This window comes from Anomaloglossus baeobatrachus, chromosome 4 (assembly GCF_048569485.1).
Source record: "Anomaloglossus baeobatrachus isolate aAnoBae1 chromosome 4, aAnoBae1.hap1, whole genome shotgun sequence".
NCBI classification, from domain to species: domain Eukaryota; kingdom Metazoa; phylum Chordata; class Amphibia; order Anura; family Aromobatidae; genus Anomaloglossus; species Anomaloglossus baeobatrachus.
Genome location: NC_134356.1, coordinates 419,630,055 through 419,649,359, shown reverse-complemented (window position 1 = coordinate 419,649,359; position 19,305 = coordinate 419,630,055).

The window sequence follows — 19,305 nt, the reverse complement described above, 5'->3', positions numbered from 1 at the left end:
TCCGTATGAGCTCACGTATGCCGCTGCCATCGCACTAGTGGCTATATAGGAAGGCTCATGGCTATTATATAGGAAGGCTCATGGTTGTTATATAGGAAGGCTCATGGTTGTTATATAGGAAGGCTCATGGCTGCTGTATAGGAAGGCTCATGGCTATTATATAGGAAGGCTCATGGTTGTTATATAGGAAGGCTCATGGCTGCTGTATAGGAAGGCTCATGCTATTATATAGGAAGGCTCATGCTATTATATAGGAAGGCTCATGGCTATTATATAGGAAGGCTCATGGCTGTTATATAGGAAGCTCATGGCTGTTATATAGGAAGGCTCATGGTTGTTATATAGGAAGGCTCATGGCTGTTATATAGGAAGCTCATGGCTATTATATAGGAAGGCTCATGGTTGTTATATAGAAGGCTCATGGCTATTATATAGGAAGGCTCATGGTTGTTATATAGGAAGGCTCATGGTTGTTATATAGGAAGGCTCATGGTTGTTATATAGGAAGGCTCATGGTTGTTATATAGGAAGGCTCATGGCTATTATATAGGAAGGCTCATGGTTGTTATATAGGAAGGCTCATGGTTGTTATATAGGAAGGCTCATGGTTGTTATATAGGAAGGCTCATGGTTGTTATATAGGAAGGCTCATGGCTATTATATAGGAAGGCTCATGGCTATTATATAGGAAGGCTCATGGCTATTATATAGGAAGGCTCATGGCTATTATATAGGAAGGCTCATGGTTGTTATATAGGAAGGCTCATGGCTATTATATAGGAAGGCTCATGGCTATTATATAGGAAGGCTCATGGCTATTATATAGGAAGGCTCATGGCTATTATATAGGAAGGCTCATGGCTATTATATAGGAAGGCTCATGGCTATTATATAGGAAGGGCCACGCCCCCTAACCACACCCATTTCACAGTCACGCCCCATATCCACTCCCCATCCACACCCATTCAGCATGGACACGCAGGCAGCCGGCGGGCCTCCAGCATGGACACGCAGGCACCCGGCGGGCCTCCCAGCATGGACACGCAGGCAGCCGGCGGGCCTCCAGCATGGACACGCAGGCAGCCGGCGGGCCTCCAGCATGGACACGCAGGCAGCCGGCGGGCCTCCAGCATGGACACGCAGGCAGCCGGCGGGCCTCCAGCATGGACACGCAGGCAGCCGGCGGGCCTCCAGCATGGAAACACAGGGAGCCACAGTGAGGCGGCCGGTCGCCCACACAGTGAGGTGGCCGGTCGCCTTCACAGACAGGCGGCAGGGGGGCGCCCGCACAGACAGGCGGCAGGGGGGCGCCCGCACAGACAGGCGGCCAGGGGGCGCCCGCACAGACAGGCGGCCGGGGGGCGCCCGCACAGACAGGCGGCCGGGGGGCGCCCGCACAGACAGGCGGCCGGCCGACCCGCACAGACAGGCGGCCGGCCGACCGCACAGACAGGCGGCCGGTCCGACCGCACAGAGAGGCTCCGGCCGGGGGTGAGGGGGGGGGGAGGGAGGGAAATCAGCGCTGGGGAGATTTTACTGTACCAGCAGCAGCACAGGCAGCGCTCCTCTCTGTTATGCCACGTCTACTGGGATGGTAGGAGGGAAAAGCAGGGAGGCGGAGAGAGAGTGGGTGGGGGCGGAGCCCGGGAGCCGGCCGTCCCGATCATGGCAACGGGACAAACAACGTAAAGCGTGAAAGTCCCGCTGTATCCGGGACGGTTGGGAGGTATGGGGTAAGGGATAATGACACTGACACTCGGGGTACAGGATAATGACGCTGACACTTGGCTCTCACCCACAGCACCCTGAAATCCCTCTATCAGCACCCAGCTTTCCTATGTTCTGATATTTATCTTGTCCTCAGCACCCAGCTTTCCCATATCAGAGCATGAGAAAGCTGGGTGCTGAGAGATGTATATCAGAACATGGGAAAGCTGGGTGCTGAGAGATGTATATCAGAACATGGGAAAGCTGGGTGCTGAGAGATGTATAGCAGAGCATGGGAAAGTTGGCTGCTGAGGGAAAGAGCCTTTTTCCCTCAGCACAAAACATTTCCATCCCATACTTGTATCTTTGTCCCCCCTGTATAAAGTTCTCAAAATATTATAACAGCCCCCACATAGCCTTCCAAATAATTGTATAAAGGGTCTCACATAACCCTTCATATATTAGAATGCAGATACATAGCCCTCCATATATTATAATGCACCCCCATAATCCTCCATGTATAAAGTAGCCCTTCAATTATAATGCATTTCCCATAGTTCTCCATGTATTAAAATTCACCCCATAGTTCTCCATATATTATACTGCACCACACAGTCCTCCATGTTTTATAATGCACTTCCATAGTCCATGTATAAGGTAGCCTCCATAGTCCTCCATATATTATAATGCAGCCCCCATAGTCCTATATGTATTATAACACAACCCCATAAAACTTCAGATGGTATTATGCAGCCCCATACTCCTCCATGCATAATTCACCCCTATATTCCATGTATAAGGTGTCCCTTCATTTTGTATTATACAGCCCCCCCCGACCTCCATTTTAATGCAGCCCTATAGACCTCCAGTATAATGCAGCCTCATAGACCTCTATGTATATTACACCTCTATATTCAATGTATAAGGTGTCCTTCATGTTTATTATGCAGCCTCACCAGGCCTCCATATATAATAATGCAGCCAACCTCTCCAGGCCTCCATGTATAATATAGCAGCCAGCCTCCCAGGCCTCCATGTATAATATAGCAGCCAGCCTCCCCAGGCCTCCATGTATAATAATGCAGCCAGCCTCCCCAGGCCTCCATGTATAATAATGCAGCCAGCCTCCCCAGGCCTCCATGTATAATAATGCAGCCAGCCTCCCCAGGCCTCCATGTATAATAATGCAGCCAGCCTCCCCAGGCCTCCATGTATAATAATGCAGCCAGCCTCCCCAGACCTCCATGTATAATAATGCAGCCAGCCTCCCCAGGCCTCATGTATAATAATGCTGCCAGCCTCCCCAGGCCTCCATCTATAATAATGCTGCCAGCCTCCCCAGGCCTCCATGTACAGTATAATGCAGTCTCCCCAGGCCTCCATGTACAGTATCCTGCAGCCTCCCCACCCCAGGCCTCCATGTACAGTATCATGCAGCCTCCCCACCCCAGGCCTCCATGTACAGTATCATGCAGCCTCCCCACCCCAGGCCTCCATGTACAGTATCATGCAGCCTCCCCACCCCAGGCCTCCATGTACAGTATCATACAGCCTCCCCACCCCAGGCCTCCATGTACAGTATCATGCAGCCTCCCCACCCCAGGCCTCCATGTACAGTATCATGCAGCCTCCCCACCCCAGGCCTCCATGTACAGTATCATGCAGCCTCCCCACCCCAGGCCTCTGACCACCGTGTACTCACTTTATATATATAAAAAAAAAAAAAAACAAGTACTCACCGATCTTCTCCTTCCACTGCTGCTCTGTCCTGACGTCTCCTTGTTCCACTGCTGCTGTACTCCCTGCTCTCCTCCTTCCACTGCTGCTCGTCCTCCTCTCTCTCCCGGTGCTCCGGTCGGCGTCCTCCCTCCCTGCGCTCTGTGCACTCGGCACAGCAGTCGCACAGGAGTGACGTCACCGCGCAGGCACAGGGGGAGTATGATGATGCAGAGCGGCGCTGGCCGCTCTATGCTTCATTATTACTGTGCGCGGTGACGAGGGAGGGGGGCCCCGGTGCCGCCGCTGACATCGGGCAGGAGGGCCCGGTGTCGGGGGCGGCAGCGGGTCATATAGTGGGCGCGTGCACTGTGACAGATCAGCGCAGCTTCTCTCTCACTGAGAGGAGCTGGCTGCTGATCTGTCGGGTCCCCGCGGGCCCCAAACTGCCCGGGCCCGGTCGCGATGGCGACCGCTGCGACCGCGGTCGTTACGCCCCTGATAGGAAGGCTCATGGCTATTATATAGGAAGGCTCATGGTTGTTATATAGGAAGGCTCATGGCTATTATATAGGAAGGCTCATGGCTATTATATAGGAAGGCTCATGGCTATTATATAGGAAGGCTCATGGTTGTTATATAGGAAGGCTCATGCTATTATATAGGAAGGCTCATGGCTATTATATAGGAAGGCTCATGGCTATTATATAGGAAGGCTCATGGCTATTATATAGGAAGGCTCATGGTTATTATATAGGAAGGCTCATGGCTATTATATAGGAAGGCTCATGGCTATTATATAGGAAGGCTCATGGCTATTATATAGGAAGGCTCATGGCTATTATATAGGAAGGCTCATGGCTATTATATAGGAAGGCTCATGGCTATTATATAGGAAGGCTCATGCTATTATATAGGAAGGCTCATGCTATTATATAGGAAGGCTCATGGCTATTATATAGGAAGGCTCATGGCTATTATATAGGAAGGCTCATGGCTATTATATAGGAAGGCTCATGGTTGTTATATAGGAAGGCTCATGCTATTATATAGGAAGGCTCATGGTTGTTATATAGGAAGGCTCATGGCTATTATATAGGAAGGCTCATGGTTGTTATATAGGAAGGCTCATGGCTATTATATAGGAAGGCTCATGGTTGTTATATAGGAAGGCTCATGGCTATTATATAGGAAGGCCCATGGCTATTATATAGGAAGGCTCATGGCTATTATATAGGAAGGCTCATGGTTGTTATATAGGAAGGCTCATGGCTATTATATAGGAAGGCTCATGGCTATTATATAGGAAGGCTCATGCTATTATATAGGAAGGCTCATGGCTATTATATAGGAAGGCTCATGGCTATTATATAGGAAGGCTCATGGTTGTTATATAGGAAGGCTCATGGCTATTATATAGGAAGGCTCATGGCTATTATATAGGAAGGCTCATGGCTATTGTATAGGAAGGCCCATGGCTATTATATAGGAAGGCTCATGGCTATTATATAGGAAGGCTCATGGTTGTTATATAGGAAGGCTCATGGCTATTATATAGGAAGGCTCATGGTTGTTATATAGGAAGGCTCATGGCTATTATATAGGAAGGCTCATGGCTATTATATAGGAAGGCTCATGGCTATTATATAGGAAGGCTCATGGCTATTATATAGGAAGGCTCATGGCTATTATATAGGAAGGCTCATGGTTGTTATATAGGAAGGCTCATGGCTATTATATAGGAAGGCTCATGGCTATTATATAGGAAGGCTCATGGCTATTATATAGGAAGGCTCATGGTTGTTATATAGGAAGGCTCATGGCTATTATATAGGAAGGCTCATGGCTATTATATAGGAAGGCTCATGGCTATTATATAGGAAGGCTCATGGCTATTATATAGGAAGGCTCATGGCTATTATATAGGAAGGCTCATGGCTATTATATAGGAAGGCTCATGGTTGTTATATAGGATTGCGTGACATCACTATTTTTGTGATGATGTGAGATCAGTGTCCTAAAGTCATTTGTTCCCTGAAAAACACTAGTTACTTATTCAAATCTGTGAAAATTGGCTATTTTCCCACTTTGCTGCAATTTGTGATGCCCAGAACCCACTTGTGCCAACTGGAGTCACGTGAATTTTATGCGGGTCATCCCTATGTATGTAATAGTGGTGTGAGATCAGTGGCCCAAAGTCATTTAACCCTTTCAATAACACGCTTAGTGTCCACTTTGATGTCCATTATTGTGCCAGTTTTATATTTTTCTGTAGATGCTGTTAAGTATATTCACATAAGAAAACTTCGCTGCATTGTATTTTATCATTGTGATTTTTTATTTTTGTTGTTAAACCTGTAAATAAAACAGAAAAAAAAGCCAAATAAGAAACTGAATTAACAAGAAACAAACTTTATCATAGGCTCATGGCTACTATATATAGGAAGGCTTATGGCTACTTTATAGCAAGGCACATGGCTACTATACTGTGTAAGGCCTCTTTCACACGTCCGTGAAAACCACGCATGTTTTGCACGGATGTGTAAAAGGTGCGTATTGCCCTCCGTGTGCTGTGATTTTGACATGTGTGTTCTCGCACGTGTGCGCAAACCCATTGATGTCAATGGGTCTACGTGTGCCCGTGTCTCCGGTACGTGTGAAAACGGACGCCACACGTACTGGAGACACTGATCTGTGAAGGAGGCCTAAGGTGGTGAGTCTGGGACCTATTCACATACCTCCACCCAGTGGTGTGTCCAGCGTCAGACTGGCTACCGGAGGGATCTCCAGTAATACCAGGCCTGGCTGCGGTTACCTGTACTGAACTCCAGAGCTCTCACCTGAGCTCCGGAGTGCAGCCTGGACTGTCCTGCAGCAGGACTGAACCGCGAGCGCCGAGTGATTGATTCCCTAGCGATTGCGGTTCAGTTCATGACAGCTGCAGACAGGCCAAGCTGCTATCCGGAGCTCAGGTGACAGCTCCGGAGTGCAGCCCGGCCTGTCTGCAGCTGTCATGAACGGAACCAGAATCGCTGGGGAATCAATCACTCGGCACTTGCGATTCAGTCTAGGCTGCACTCCGGAGCTCAGGTGAGCGCTCCGGAGTTCAGTGCAGGTAACCGCGGTCAGGCCCGGTATTACTGGAGATTCCTCCGGTAGCCAGTCCGACGCTGGCTGTGTCCTATTTAGTTAAAATGGTGCTGTTTTGTTTGGCACATGGTCAGTGTGCAGAGGCTGGTATGCATGAGGATTCACTTGTCTTGACCAAGAATGGACGCCATACCACATTTGTGTTGCTTTGAAGCAGCCAAAAGGCTTATGTTATGTGACTGGAGTGTCAGTTTATGTGTATGCAATAAACTTGCTGGACTCTTAAAGTGAAGATATACCTTCAAGAACCGATCTCTGGTAAGTGACCCCCACAATTGACAGGGCCAAAAGTGTTGGCATCCTTGAAATTGTTTAAAAAAATTAAGTATTTTTCCCAAAAAATTATTGTAATTACACTTGTTTTGTGAGACACATGTTTATTTAATTTGTGCGTATTGGGATAATAAGAAATATAAGAAATATAATATATTAATAATAATATATAAGAAAAAATTTAAATAATTTTCACACAAACCCCCCAAAATATGCAGGACAAAATTGTTGGCATGTTTTAAAATTGCGGGTAAACTATTTTGTTGAAGCATATGGTGTTCATTGAAGCTCACCTGTGGCAAGTAACAATTGTGGGCAATATGAATATCACACCTTAAACCAGATAATGGGGAGAAGTTGACTCAATCTTTGCATTATGTGTCTGTATGTGCCCTTGTAAACATGGAGAACAGCAGGAGAAGAAGGGAACTGTCTGATGAATTGAGAACCAAAATTGTTGAAAAATATAAACAATCTCAAGGTTACAAGTCCATTTCCAGAGATCTTGATGTTCCTTTGTCCACAGTGCGCAATATTAAGAAGTTTATAACCCATGGCAGTGTAGCTAATCTCCCTGGACTTGGACAGCAGAGAAAAATTGATGAAAGGTTGCAAAGCAGGATAGTCTGGATGGTGGATTAGCAGCCCCAAATTCCAAAGATATTAAAGCTGTCCTGCAGTCACAGGGTGCATCAGTGTCAGCAGAAACTATCTGTTGACATTTGAATGACATGAAATGCTATGCTATGAAAGAAGACCCAGGAGGACCCCACTGCTGACACAGACATAAAAAATCAGAACTGCAGTTTGCCAAAATGAACGTGAGTAACTCAAAATCTTTCTGGGAAAGTGTCTAATGGACAGATAATACCAACATAGAGCTTTTTGGTAAAGCAATCATTCTACTATTTACTGAAAATGCAATAAGGCCTACAAAAAAAACAACACAGTTCCTACAGAAAAATATAGTGGAGGTTCAAAGATGTTTTGGAGTTGCTTTTTTGCCTCTGGCCCTGGGTGCCTTGACTGTGTACAAAGCATCATGAAATCTGAAGATTTCCAAAGGATTTTGGGTCATAACATAGTGCCCAGTGTCTGAAAGCCATGCGTCTTCCAGCAGGACAATGACCCTAAATTTACTTCAAAATCACCCAAAAATGAATGTGAAAAAAGCGCTGGAGAGTTCTGAAGCGGTCAACAATGAGTCCGGATCTAAATCCCATCAAACATTTGAGGTGAGATTTTAAAATTGTTGTTAGAAGAAGGAGCCCTTCAAATATGGGAGACCTGGTTTAGTTTGCGAAAGAAGAGTGGACCAAAATTCCAATTAAAAGATGTAAGAAGCTTGTTGATGGCTATAGGAAGCGATTGATTGCAGTTATTTATGCCAAAAAGGTGTACAACCAAATATTAAGTTGAGGGTGCCAACAATTTTGTACAACCCATTTTTCTGGTTGTCGGCTATGACTGTATAAGGGAAGCCTCATGGATACTATATATTGAAGGTTCATGGCTATTATATGTGGGAAGGCTCATGGTTACTACATAGGAAGGCTCATGGTTACTACAGTATATAGAAAGGTTCATGGCTACTACATAGGAAGGCTCATGGTTACTACAGTATATAGGAAGGCTCATGGCTGCCATATAGGAAGGCTCATGGTTACTACAGTATATAGGAAGGCTCATGGCTGCTACATAGGAAGGCTCATGGTTACTACAGTATATAGGAAGGCTCATGGCTGCTATATAGGAAGGCTCATGGTTACTATATAGGAAGGCTCATGGCTACTATATATAGGAAAGCTCATGGCTACTATATATAGAAAGGCTCATGGCTGCTTTATAGGAAGGCTCATGGGTATTATATATAGGGAGGCTCATAGCTACTATACTGTATATAGGAAGGCTCATGGCTAGGGTTTGCCTCATTGTTATGTCTTCCCCTCTCTGTGCGCTGCACCTTTGAGTAGAATAAAATCTTTAGGGTAATGGTAAATTAAATTCTATGTAGTATTTCTTTGACAAAATCACAATCTACATCCCATAAGGCTGAAGGTTACAACCACATTCAGTAATACTACTGTAATACTCAGCAATTTTTTTTAATATTCAAAACCTGTAATAAAATGCCGTCCTGTGCAGCTTAGCACCGCCATGCTATAGACACTGATAAGTCCAGCCGCTACAGTTTTCAAGGGGCCTTGTAAAAGACCTTTTTCCATAATTCAAATTGTCGGATATTTGTTCTTAACAATGGCTTAAATAAATAGCATTTCTATCACAGCCTAAGCAGAATCCATTGTGTCCCTATGACATCTGTGTTGAGGTCACTCCGATAGATGGTGGCAAGTAAAATAAAACATTAAAACATACATATTTTTTTTTTCAACAAAAAATGTTGAGTATCAAGCTTCAAATATGTTTTTCAGTGCTCCTGCAATGCGATCACATACAGAATGGGATGGATGGTGATAGAGTGATTAGGCCCTCCTGTCTCATTACTTAGATGCTGCTTTCACTCGTGACCACAGCATGTAAGAAGTTAAAGGGGCATTGACACTGCAATATATTTGTATATATTATTTTACAATCATCTTGCCATTTTCACATGGAGTTTTGCATAAACTTCGCCTACTGTCATGGCGGCGTTGGGAGCTGTTCAGATTGCAGATTCTGACACTCCGTTTGGTTTCTCTGGTGTCTGGAATTAACACAGGCAGACTTGGTCGTCGACCTGCTGTGTGCTGATTCGTAGGCAAGCCAGAAAGAGTTAATCTTTGCTGGTCTGCTTGCTTCTTTAGGTACATATTGTGGGGAGGCCTATCACATCTGCGCCCCTCCTATTTTTGCTAGTTGAAACCTTCCACCCATGCCAACTATAGTTTATTCTATGTTGGTCTGTGAGGTGTGATGTCCCAGACTTACTGGTGAAAGTTGTGCTCATTGCTTGGTGCAGTTGTGGCATTTACCCGTGTTTTGTACTTCCTTCCTGGGGTTGTTTTGCCTCCTGACCCTCCTATTGTCTTTACCTTTGTGTGTGCTTGCTGTGTGAGAGAGTTTTGGTTCTCCTGTCTGTCTTTTTCTGTGGGTTTCATCACACTCCTGTCCCATCTCTCCCTAGGGTAGAAGGGGGAATCAGATCAGGATTGGTCAGGAGCAGTGCCAGGAAGGAAACTTAGGCCTCTCCACCATCAGGAGTATCCCTGGAGTTAGGGATAGCATAAGGCCCCCTAGCTTGAGGGACAGCCTAGGAGCCCCGGTACCCAACTATCCCATAGTCATTGTAACAGCCATGTAAATAGGCTGCCAATCAACCAATGAGCAAGTGGTTTGCTTTTTTGAAATGATCTTTTGCTCAGCTTTAAAGATTACCTTTCTCAGCAGTGCATCACTTTGTGTAGACAATGGCTGCCTGAGCGCACTGATAGACTTAGTATAAATCAGACAGTGTGAATCGCTTTCTTTGGTCTGTCCGTGTAAACAGGCAGTCAAATGCCCTCCGATCTGGAAAAGTTTACAGATCAATGGTCAAATTTTGCCACCGGTCAGTCCGTGTGAACTACAGTAAAGTGAAAAGGCTGGACACTAAACAGTATATTATAAGTAAATATTGGTAAAGCATAACCGCTATAGGAATATTACAACAATGAAAAATACATTTGGCTAACTGGAAAAAATGGAAAACATGAAAAATGAAAATTGTATAACTGCTAAGGATATATGAAATAAAAGAGATATTTAGCAAATGTATTGATCAATGCAATTGTGCCTGAATACCGCGACAAGGTAATCTCTTATTATTCGGGAACCTAACCGTAAATGCCTCTCTATGTGCGACTAAAATTCTGCAGGTGTGGGCAGATAGGCTCCTAGCTATATAAAGTGGCTATGCTCTGTTCACCACTCTATATAGCCAGGAGTAACTGCAGATTTGGCTGAAGCCTATCTAAACTAATTTGGCGCCAAAAGCTAACAATGTGCGCACACTTCCCGCCAAGAATATCTGCGCGAGGGCCGAGCTTACAGTTCCATTGCTCTGGCTTAGGAATATCAGACCGAAGGGAGAATATAGGTAGATGCCAGTAGAGTATCTGTATCTTTGGTAGATTCAAATGGAGTATGTGTATCTTCAGTGGCCGACATCCATCTAGAAAAAGTCGCCACAGGAACGGGTTCAGCAAAAGGGTTTTGTGCCTCAACGCCGATGATGTCTTCGGAAATTCAGTTCCCAGTATGGCAGCAAATGCCCGCTTTCCCGATGTGGCATTAACATCTCTCACAGACAGTCTCTATCAGATGTAGCACTCTTGATAAATGGGGCGAGAGCAGTTCACCACACATCTGCACACTGCTGGCCTGGTACACACTGTCCCATATCAGACCACACAGAATATTTTGTCCAATCTGCGCAGAGGCCCCCTCCACCCCCCCCCCCCCAGTGGAGACGACACTGCAGGTGTTACCGCCACACTCTCACAGTCCGTGGATTTCGTCCGAATGTAATACGATTTTTTTCACAGATCCATAGACTTGTATTACTGATTTTGATCCAACACTTTGGTCGGTCTGCAAAAAATCATGCACATGTAAAAGGGCCCAAGGACTGCCACAGATATGAATACCATCCATGAAAACCACAGATATCACTCGTCAGCCCTGACTTTACTCAATATAGGTTCAGCAGAAGTTGACTTTATTTCTTTCCAGTAGTACTCATTATTTTGCCATACAAATAAAAGTAATGACCCACATAATCAAGGGTGCGCATACCAGCCATTTAAGATGAAATACAACACTGTCTACTACTGCTATGTCACATGACTGTCGTGTGACATCACAGCCTCATGACATTACCTGTTGACATCAGTTTTTCCAACCTTGCCCATTGTCACTTACATGCATCTATTGTGTTTTTCTAGGGGGGCATGTATGACATTTGCCTGTTCGGATTGTGTAGTGCACTGGTTCCCAGCAAACAATTCTATTTGCGTCTATCAGACATAAGTACAATTGAAGCCCTGATCAACAATACTTCCGGGTCAGGGTGACATCAGTAGTGTGATCAGGTCATCTGATAGTGCTGCTGACATCACTCGCCGATGCCACAGATCATTCGTTGGTGTGGTAAGTGTTTTAATGGAGCTGAAACACAAAGGAGTTATTGTAATAGAGACGGTGAATTTGAATAAACAGTATGGGGAGAAGACAGAGAGGAGAATTAGTGTGTACACATTATAGGGAGCAGGGGGGAAATGGATACAGACACAGTGTTGAGAGGGGGGATGTAAGAGGAAACAATTTGGGGAGCGATGGAGGGCATGGGTTCCAACATATTATGGGGGCAGGGGGGGAACAAGCGCATTAACAATATCAGGAGGGGGAACGTTAGAGGAGACCATAGTGAGCAAGGACGGGGGAATGAGTGCGAACACAGTGGGGGGGATGTATGAGGAAACAGTATGAGGAGCAAGTGGTGGGAACAGATGTGTTAACAGTATGGAGAGCAGGGGGGAATGAGTATGTTACAACCCCCTTTCCCCATACTGGTAAGTGGAGATAGTATGGGAGCGAGGGGGAAGGAATGTATAAGGAAAGAGTATGGGGAGCAGGGTGGAATGGACACAGCATGGGGCGGGAGGGGGGGAAGAGGTGCTGACACAATATGGGAAGTGAGGGTGGTGGGGAAGGATGGGTGCGGATACAGTATAGGGAGTGCGAGGGCATGTCTGAGGAAACAGTATGGAGAGTGAGGGGAGGAATGGCTGTGGACACAGTATGGAGGGGAGGTGAAGGAGTGTGGACATAAAATGGGGAGCATAGAGGAGATTTTATGAGGAAACAGTATGTATGGGGGAATGGGTGCAAACACAGTATGGAGAGTAATGGGGATGTATGATGTAACAGTATGGTGAACAAGAGGGGAAGAATGGGACATATTATGGGGACAAGGGGGAGGGAATATATGAGGAAACAGCATGGAAAGTAAACGGGAATGTGTGAGGAAACAGTATTTTGAGTGTGTGACATACACTGTGTGCAGACTTATTAGGCAAATGAGTATTTTGATCACATGATACTTTTTATACATATTGCCCTAGTCCAAGCTGTATAGGCTTAAGAGCCAACTACCAATTAAGTAAATCAGGTGATGTGCATCTCTGTAATGAGGAGTGGTGTGGTGTAATGACATCATTACCCTATATAAAGGGTGCATACTTATTAGGCAACTTCCTTTCCTTTGGCAAAATGGGTCAGAAGACAGATTTGATGGGCTCTGAAAAGTCCAAAATTGTGAGATGTCTTGCAGAGGGATGCAGCAGTCTTGAAATTGCCAAACTTTTGAAGCGTGATCACCGAACAATCAAGTGTTTCATAGCAAATAGCCAACAGGGTTGCAAGAAGCGTGTTGGGCAAAAAAGGCGCAAAATAACTGCCCATGAATTGAGGAAAATCAAGCGTGAAGCTGCCAAGATGGCATTTGCCACCAGTTTGGCCATATTTCAGAGCTGCAATGTTACTGGAGTATCAAAAAGCACAAGGTGTGCCATACTCAGGGACATGGCCAAGGTAAGGAAGGCTGAAAAACGACCACCTTTGAACAAGAAACATAAGATAAAATGTCAAGACTGGGCCAAGAAATATCTTAATACTAAATAGAATAACTGAAGTGAGCACTAATATATATTATGAGTGCAAGCCAAAAAAATACATAGTACATAAGGATAAGGCTGCACATCAAAGTTAGATAATAGTATAATGCTATAAGCATACCGAAAAACATTGACGCATACAATGAAAAATGCCACTTGCTAACTTGAAAGTGTGAATAATGAAATGCATACCTGCCATGAATATTAGGAAAAAGGAGATATTTAGCAATCGCATTGATCAATGTAACTGAGCCCCAAAACCTCGTCAAGGTATATCTCTATATTGGGGTCCCTAGCTCTGTGACCCCAACTGTGTGTCATCTCATTGCAATTAAAAACTGCTATGTTTGGAGAGGGGTGACTTGCACTCATAATATATATTAGTGCTCACTTCAGTTATCCTATTTAGTATTATGAAGTTTTTTTCTGAATGTGAACACAGCTCCGCCCCTTTCGGACATGTTTTTTCCATCTCCTATATAAGAAAGTCCTTGGTTACCCCTCTCCACACACAGCAGTTTTTAATTGCAATGAGATGACACACAGTTGGGGTCATAGAGCTAGGGACCCCAATATAGAAATATACCTTGATGAGGTTTTGGGGCTCAGTTACATTGATCAATGCGATTGCTAAATATCTCCTTTTTCCTAATATTCATGGCAGGTATGCATTTCATTATTCACAGTTTCAAGTTAGCAAGTGGCATTTTTCATTGTATGCTTCGATGTTTTTCGGTATGCTTATAGCATTATACTATTATCTAACTTTAATGACCCCAAACACACCTCCAGGCTGTGTAAGGGCTATTTGACTAAAAAGGAGAGTGATGGGGTGCAACGCCAGATGACCTGGCCTCCACAATCACCAGACCTGAACCCAATCGAGATGGTTTGCGGTGAGCTGGACCGCAGAGTGAAGGCAAAAGGGCCAACAAGTGCTAAGCAGCTCTGAGAACTCCTTCAAGACTGTTGAAAGACCATTTCCGGTGACTACCTCTTGAAGCTCATCAAGAGAATGCCAAGAGTGTGCAAAGCAGTAATTAAAGCAAAAGGTGGCTACTTTAAAGAACCTAGAATATAAGACCTATTTTCAGTTGTTTCACACTTTTTTTTAAGTATTTCATTCCACATGTGTTAATTCATAGTTTTGATGCCTTCAATGTGAATCTACAATTTTCAGAGTCATGAAAATAAAGAAAACTCTTTGATGGGAAGGTGTGTCCAAACTTTTGGTCTGTACTGTATATGCCCCAGCCCCTCCAGTGATATATGTGCCCCCAGTGTCTCCTGTGATGTATATACAGCAGTCCCAGTGTCTCCTATGTGATATATGTGCCTCCAGTGTCTCCTGTGATGTAGATGCAGCAGTCACAGTGTCTCCTATGTGATATATGTACCTCCAGCGTCTCCTGTGATGTATATACAGCATCTGTTATGTGATGTATATGATTTACCAATCTTATCACAAAGAGTTGACTGCGCTCCAGGCCCAGACAAAAATGAAAAAGCAGCTGTGAGAGGAAACATGATTAGTATCACCAAACATCACAGCCGCACCAAAGAGAAGCAGCTCCAGCCGCCACAGTAAGGGTGAGTTAATTAATTGTTTGACCAAATATAGCTGGGTCATTTTCACATTGATAATTTTGTGCGGCCCCTGAAGGTTGGTAGAAATTTCCAAATGGCCCCCGGCTGAAAAAAGGTTCCCCTCTCCTGCTTTAGGGGCATTCCCTGAGTGATACCCTACTCTTATTTCTTTGTATAGTCACATGCACCCTAACACTGGGATTTGTGGTGTGATTTTAACCTTTATAAATAAAAATTATTTTTATTGGGAATTATATGTCACACATGTTTAGCTCATTCCTATATGTATATAGAATTTTCCGGAAACAATAGGAAGAGCAAGTGGAAGTGGGTGATTATTATTATTATTATTATTTATTTATAGAGCACCATTGATTCCATAGTGCTGTACATGAGAAGGGGGTTACATACAGAACACATATACAAGTTACAATGGACAGACTAGTACAGAGGGAAGAGGGCCCTGCCCTTGCAGGCTTACATTCTAAAGGATTTTGGGGAGGAGACAGTAGGTGGGGTGGGGGGAGTCGGGCGGCAGCTCCGCACGGTGGTCGGGCGGCAGCTCCGCACGGTGGTCGGGCGGCAGCTCCGCACGGTGGTGAAGCAGTGAGGTCATTGAAGGTTATAGGCATTTCTGAACAGATGAGTCTTTAGGTTCCGTTTGAAGTTTGCAAGTGTAGTAGATAATCTGACATGTTGAGGCAGCGAGTTCCAGAAGACTGGGGATGTTCGGGAGAAGTCTTGGAGGCGTTTGCATGAGGAGCGAATGAGAGAGGAGGAGAGAAGGAGATCTTGGGAGGACCGGAGATTACGTATTGGAGTGTAGCGAGAGATTAGTTCAGAGATATATGGAGGAGACAATTTGTGGATGGCTTTGTAAGTCAGTATTAGTAGTTTGAATTGAATACGATGGAAGATTGGGAGCCAGTGAAGGGACATGCAGAGAGGAGAAGCAGGGTGGTAGTGTGGCGAGAGGTGGATCAGTCGGGCAGCAGAATTAAGGATGGACTGGAGAGGGGCGAGCGTGTTAGCAGGGAGACCACAGAGGAGGATGTTGCAGTAGTCGAGGCGGGAAATTATGAGGGCATGCACTAGCATTTTTGTAGATTGAGAATTGCGGAAGGGAATGATTCTGGAAATATTTTTGAGTTGAAGACGACAGGAGGTGGTGAGGGATTGAATGTGTGGTATGAAGGACAAGGCAGAGTCAAAGGTCACTCCAAGGCACCGAACTTTGGGTGCTGGGGAGAGCGTGATGTTATTTATTGTAATAGATAGATCAGGTAGAGAGTGTAGGTGAGATGGAGGAAAGATGATCAGTTCAGTTTTGGCCACATTGAGCTTTAGGAAGCGAGAGGAGAAGAAGGAAGATATAGCAGATAGGCACTCTGGGATTCTGGACAGCAGAGATGTGACATTTGGGCCAGAGAGGTAGATCTGAGTGTCATCGGCATATAGGTGGTACTGGAATCCATGGGACTTTATGAGTTGTCCCAGGCCAAATGTGTAGATAGAAAAAAGTAATGGTCCCAGGACAGAGCCTTGAGGGACACCAACAGAGAGAGGACGGGATGAAGAGGTTGTGTGGGAGACACTAAAAGTGCGGTTGGAGAGGTATGAAGAGATCCAAGAGAGGGCGAGGTCTCTGACACCAAGGGAAGAGAGGATCTGTAGTAGGAGGGAGTGGTCAACAGTGTCAAAAGCTGAGGACAGGTCTAGAAGTAGGAGTATAGAGAAGTGGTTGTTAGCTTTGGCAGTAAGTAAGTCATTTGTGATTTTAGTCAGGGCAGTTTCAGTGGAATGATGCGGACGGAAGCCGGACTGTAGGTTGTCAAAGTGAGAGTTAGAGGAGAGGTGGGAGGAAATTTCAGCATGGACGTGCTGTTCCAGGAGTTTTGAGGTGAATGGGAGTAGCGATATGGGGCGATAGCTGGCAGCAGAGGTTGGGTCGAGGGAAGGTTTCTTTAGGATGGGTGTGACTGTTGCATGTTTAAAGGCAGAAGGGAAGGTACTAGTTGTTAAAGATAGGTTGAAGAGATGGGTTAAGGCTGGAATAAGGATAGTGGTGAGGTTGGGGAGGAGGTGGGTTGGGATGGGATCAAGTGCGCAGGTGGTAAGGTGCGCTTTTGAGAGAAGATGTGCAAGCTCTTCTTCGGTGATAGTGGAGAGGAAGTTTATGGGGGAGGAGCAGTGGTCTGTTATATGAAGGGGTTGTGGTGGTTGAGCAGAAAAGACTTGTCTGGTTTGGTCGATCTTTTCTTTGAAATATGTGGCAAATTCTTCTGCGGAAATGAGGGAGGTTGGAGGGGGCAGTGGTGGGCGAAGGAGGGAGTTGAAAGTATTGAATAACTGTTTGGGGTTGTGTGTTAGAGAGGATATGAGGTTTCTGAAGTATTCCTGTTTAGCCAAGGTAAGGGCCAAGCGAAATGTGTGAATTGCATTTTTGAATGTGGTGAAGTCTTCCTGGGAGTGCGTTTTCTTCCAGCGCCGCTCTGCAGCCCTAGACACTTACCGCAGTTTTTTAGTGAGGCTGTTGTGCCAGGGTTGTCTATTGATTTGTCTCACTCTGCCATGCACAAGAGGAGCAACTGAATCAATAGCTGATGTGAGAGTGGCGTTTTTGAAAGTGGTGGCACTGTTTGTGTCGTGGACTGAAGATATGGAGGACAGTGGTAGGATACAGTCAGAAAGGGTGTGTATGTTGACGTGTGCGAGGTTTCTGCGAGGGTGTGATACGTGCTGGACAGGAGAGGCAGGTGAGGAGGACAGGGCTGAGAAGGTCAATAGATGGTGGTCAGATAAGGGGAGAGGGGAGGTAGTGAGGTTAGATAGAGAGCAGAGACGGGTGAAGATAAGGTCTAATGTGTGTCCATCTTTATGGGTGGCAGAGGTGGACCACTGAGATAGACCAAAAGACGAAGCAAGGGAGAGTAGTTTGGAGGCTGCTGACTGGCGGGTGTCAGTGGGGATGTTGAAGTCACCCATGATGATAGTGGGAATGTCAGCAGAGAGAAAGTGTAGAAGCCAGGCAGAGAACTGGTCAATAAAGGAAGTGGTAGGGCCTGGGGGTCTGTATATGATAGCCACTTGGAGGATGGAAGGAGAATAGATGCGGACAGAGTGCACTTCAAAGGAAGGGTGATGAGCAAGTGGGCGCGGATACAGTATGGGGAGTGAGGGGGGATGTGTGAGGAAACAGTATATAGAGCAGGGGGTTATGCGTGCATTAACAGTATGAGGAGGGGGAATGAATGAGGAGACAGTATGGAAAGTTAGGGGGGAATGTGTGAGGAAACAGTAAGATGAGCTAAGGAAGTGGGGAAGGTGTGAGGAGATAATATGGGCGAAGTGAGGAGGTGATGCATGAGGAAACAGTATGGAGAGTGAGGGGGGAAGAATGGGTGTGGACATATTCTGGGGGGGGCGAGAGGAAGTAATGGGTGAGCAAACAGCATTTGGAAGGGGAAGTAGGAGGAAAGAATATGGAAAGTGAGGGAGAATGTGTGAGGGAACAGTATGGTGAATAAGGGGTGGAAATGGGTGATGAAACAGCATGGTGAGTGGAGGAGAGGCTGAATGAGGAAAAGGTATGGAAAGCGAGGGGGGATGAGTATGGACACAGTATGGTGAGAGATGATAGGGAAATGTGTGAGGAAACAATATGTAGAGCGAGGGTGGGGGGAATGAGTGCAGAAACAGTATGGGGACCAGGAGGATGCTTGAGGAGACAGGATGAGGGTGGCCGAAATGTGTGAGGGGGATAATGTAAGGAGTCAGTATGGGGGGGAAGAAAAGTGTGAGGGGGCATGGAATAGAGACTGGGTAGTGCGGGAGGAAGGGGTATAGATGGTGAGTAGCATGGGTGACAGTTTGAGGGCACATGAAAGAGGGGACAGAATGCCAAGTAGCGGGAGTGTGATGACGGGCACAATATAGAGACTGGGCAGTATAGGGGGGGACACAGTTTGATAAGACAGTGTGAAGAGGGAACCCAGTATGAAAAGAAGAGGGCAGTGATGAAGCCATGTACTATAAGAGGGGCAGTGATGAAGCCATGTACTATAAGAGGGACAGTGAGTAGGTCATATTTTGTGCAGGAAACACAGTAAGGGGCAATTATTTATTCATAGGCACTGCACAAGGCAAATATTTTCATTCAGGAGGATTATAATGATACTCTGTTTTTAAGAGCATCGTATCAGGATATGGTGCAGAAGAC